Source organism: Aptenodytes forsteri, unplaced genomic scaffold (genome assembly GCF_000699145.1).
Source record: "Aptenodytes forsteri isolate BGI_AS27 unplaced genomic scaffold, ASM69914v1 Scaffold216, whole genome shotgun sequence".
Taxonomy (NCBI): Eukaryota; Metazoa; Chordata; class Aves; order Sphenisciformes; family Spheniscidae; genus Aptenodytes; species Aptenodytes forsteri.
This window is the reverse complement of record NW_008796114.1, coordinates 2,198,965-2,202,999: the sequence shown is the minus strand read 5'-3', so window position 1 is coordinate 2,202,999 and position 4,035 is coordinate 2,198,965. Positions and strand designations below refer to the sequence as shown.

The following is a 4,035-nucleotide window of genomic DNA, read 5'->3' as shown; positions in this document are numbered from 1 at the left end:
GTACGCTTGTTTGTGCTTTGTGTTCATGCAGGCATGTGCATGTGTTTAGATGTAGTACATACCTATTTGTGGACAGTGGTGATATTTTCTCTCTGTTACGTGCATTTACTTTTGTGAGTATAGAAAGTATGGTACTTTTCTACTGAGGCGTGTGTTAAGCTTGCACGTGTGTGTCTTCATATGTGAGCATGTGCTTGCGTGTGTGTCTGGGCTTTCATGCATGGTATGTATTTTTCTGCTTCTAGCACATACAGGGTACATGCACCTAGAAGCAAATATTTATGCATTTTGTTGTCATACCTCGCTAGTCTTGTCACTGTATTCTGTTGGGGGCGGATGGGGACTTCGTTGTTTATGTCAAAGGCTGAACTAACTCTGAGCCATTTTCTGAGCAAAAGCAACACACAATACTGGGTATTTCAAGAATTTTATTTTGTGAGCTAACTCTTAAGTGGTTCCAAAACTCTTCCAAGCTGTTTGCTGAACAACAAATGAGCAGAAGGTTGTGTACTTGCATTAACTTTTCTTAGATGTACATAGATTCAGACACAGAGTATCTGTCCTTTTACTTACAGTGAAACTGACAACACCTCAACGTGTGGAGGGAATGTGTTTGAATGCATTTATGTATTTAATCCACACTGTTCATCTTTCTGTCCTGTGTCCATTAAAAATCCAGGCAGAATATCAGTTTTGTTCTACTTTCATGATGCTGTATCCTGAAGCCAAGAGGAAATACCCAAGAATTCAACCACCAGCCAACTTTGCATTGGGAAATGGCTTCCTGAGAGGCAACGCATTTAAATAAGCACTGCGGAGGGCTAGGAAGCAGAGCAGGTAACACGACGAGAGGAAGCAAGAGGAGTAGAAGGGAGTGACGAGGGGTGACACAGCCTGTCAGAAGATTGGAAAGGGGAGGGAGGTTTTGAATTGTGATTTTTGTGAACCTCTCTTTGCTAACACAGCACAGGAGGTCATGGTTCTTCCTCACAGTGTGACAGACACATTCTTAACACGAGCAAAATATTCTGAAAGTAATCGCTGCCACTGTGCAACACAAGCTGCAGCCACCACAAGCTGGCTCTAGCATCCCAAGTATGAATTGTCACGTTTGAGGATCAAATCAGAGCTGTCCTTCACTCAGGGTGCCCTTCATCTGAGGTCAGAGTTAGTTGTTGGGTGAGGATTACGTAAGAGGCACAGATGAAGGGAACCAATGAGGAAATGGCTGTGGGTAGCTCTGACTTCTGATAACGAGGATTTCTTTGTCTCACAGGCGTCCACAGGGGCCCTGGAACATTTGGACGCATTAAGAAGCTGTTTCTGTCTTCCTGGCCAAAATGATCGGTCCCTGGAAGCAGCAGGTAACAAGGCATGATTTTTCAGCGTACTGTTTATTTACCTTCACCACGTGATACTCGGTTTGCTTTTAAAATGCTTCCACTGTGGCTGCCCCTTTGGCTGACCGTGCCGCTAAGGGCGAAGGGGATGCTGGGGGGGCAGGCTGCCTGGCAGCAGCCGGCAGTAGGCGGGAGAAGGTGGAGTTGAGGGCAGCGGCGCCATTCATCCCTCTTCCATTTTGCCCTTCACTCACCTCCTCCCGGCTCCCTGCTGAGCTCCTTCTTCCTCCCCTTCCCCCATCCTCCATCGCCTCCAGCACAACCTGGGCAGCTTAAAAAAAAAAGAAAGAAAGGAAATGGAGAGACGTAGTTAGCGGCTTTTATTCACGACAGAAGACAGAAGCAGCCTAAACAGCGAATGTGACGGGAGCAAGATGGGAGTCTTGCTTTTCATTCACACCCTCACGTGCTTCGTTATTCTAACCTAGCAAATGGCCGTCCCCTTGGTGCATGTTAGACATAACATGGGGAGTACTATACAGAAACCTCTCCTACAAACAGTGCAGGGAGACAGCTTCTGCATTCCTCAGAACTGTGGGCTTGTCCACGTTCCAGAAAAAGGTTGCGTCTCCAATTCCTCCTTCTGGGGTTTCACCCAGCGTTAGCCACCAGCACGATTCTTTGCAAGCTGGATTCCCTCAAGATTTGCTGAAGTGGTAGTATCACCGGTAATGTAGTCTTTGGTAACACAGGTTCATCAAGTGTAAGGACTGCCTGTAAGGCTGCAGAAATATCCGGCGAGACTCACAGCCTCAGCCCCCAGTCTCATAAACTCAGCCCATTGGGTCGCAGGCAACTTGCAGAGGAGCAGCACTGGAGACAGAAAAAGGATCTGCAAAGCAGTATTTGTTCCAAACTCTGTTCTATTCCTTCCCTATCTCTGTTTGGAAGGCAACAATGCCTGACTTAATATTTGGAAAAAACTGAGGGAGTCCTACCACCTCTAGGACATTCCAGGAGCGGGAGGATCACTGGTATCTGGGGGACAGCAAGTCATTTTATCCCAGATCTGGAGGAGAAAAGAAAAAAAAGAGAAGATGCTTACGTTCTTGCCCAAGAAGCTCTTTACCTGCCTTTGAATCCTGCCACTCGAGGTCAGCTCCACATACTCTAATCAAACACCAGGAGAGCCTCAGAGCAAAAGGAGAGCACACCAAACAGGAAATGCTTTCTGGACTGGAGGTCTCCGAAGGATGATTCAGGGTTGCAAAAGAAGAGGCAGAGGGGTGGAGGCAGCGTTTCCAGAGGCTCTGTGTGAACTTCAGTGCTCACCCATCAGCTCTGAGCTGATGAGAGGAGAGCGTTTCAGCAGTTCACCTATGAACAGCCTCCCTAAGGGGCACTGCCCCAGAGGTCTGTCACTGCTTAGCCCGTGCCCTGCCCATAGGATCTGTCTCCACCTTGCGATCCTGCACCACTGCTATCCGCAGCTTCCATGTTGTGGGCATTAGTTTCAGCCTCTGAAGAGCGCACTTACTAGGTACAGTGGGGGACATCTGAGGAGTCTTCTGCATATGCACAGGCACGGGCCCCCAGTGAGAGCTCTTCTTTCTGGACACCAAGCAGTTTTGAGACCTGCTGTAGCAAGAAGTATTACAAAGTCCCCTACGCATTCCGCCATGTAAAGCATGCTACCGGGTCATTTTCCTCTGTCAGACTCCGAAATCCAAGGACATGGCTCCTGCCACAACCCAGGAGTTAAATTTCTCAACCACATCTTGCAACCTGCTATTTCCAGTCTTCTGGCACAGCTTTAGTCTGGCTCCCGCACACAGCGGGCAGGATGCAACCGTCAACAAAAGCACCACTAAGGAAGCCTGCACTGGTCTCAAGCTGGAATGAGTCACTCCACTCTCCTTTCTAATCCAGCGGAGCAGGCGGTAGCTGAAGGCGACCAGCATTCCTCAGGGATGGTGACAGAGGCTGCCACCCCACTGGTTTGTGCGGCGGAGGTTCCCTGCCACCGCTGTAGGTGCACGCACCGAGTACCCGTCCTCCGCACCCCACTGGTTTGTGCGGCGGAGGTTCCTCGCCACCGCTGTAGGTGCATGCACCGAGTACCCGTCCTCTGTGGTTCCCGGCGGCTGATCGGGGGCAGTGACAACCCACAACCGGCTTACGAAGTACCCTCCCCGTTTCTGCCAGGCAGAGCACTGGTGTGCGTACGCTGTCCGTGCTCTCAGCACGGGCAAGCAGATTTGTCAGCTGCCTGCTACGTGCCCACCCTGCGCAGGAAGCCTGGGCTGAGCCCTGTCCCTGCAGCAGCCCAGACACAGCTGCGGGCTCTGGCAGCGAACTAACCGGTCACCAGCCGCTGGGGTCATCGTTATTGTGAGCTGCCAAGTGGCAACCTCCCTCTCCCCTGTGGTGTCCCCTGGCTGGTGAGTGTGGCGGAGGCACCCGTGACCCCGCTCCCTCTCGTTCTGATCCTTGGAACGCTCGCCTCGCCCGCCAGCCGCCCCTCCTCTCACCGAGGCGGGACGTGAGCAACACCCCCGGTGCCCGTCCGCCACCGCCTCTGCCCGAGGAACAATGGCCCCTTGTGTCTGGGGCATGTTTTCACTTGCTGCCAGCTGCAGCTCGCTCCCGGACCCACCAGGCAGTGCCGTGCGCCGGGGCGGGCGGCGTTAGCGGC

The 4,035-nt window shown here is 51.7% G+C and overlaps 1 long non-coding RNA gene across 1 annotated transcript; it reads right to left on the bottom strand.

Moving 5' to 3' along the window:
• Positions 1-1,371: 1,371 nt before the first annotated feature.
• LOC103905448 lies at positions 1,372-3,384 on the bottom strand. Its single transcript, XR_657948.2, has 3 exons — positions 2,878-3,384; positions 2,342-2,409; positions 1,372-1,671 (listed from the first exon to the last, which is right to left on the bottom strand). It is a non-coding gene; the product is annotated as an uncharacterized LOC103905448 (long non-coding RNA).
• Positions 3,385-4,035: the final 651 nt, after the last annotated feature.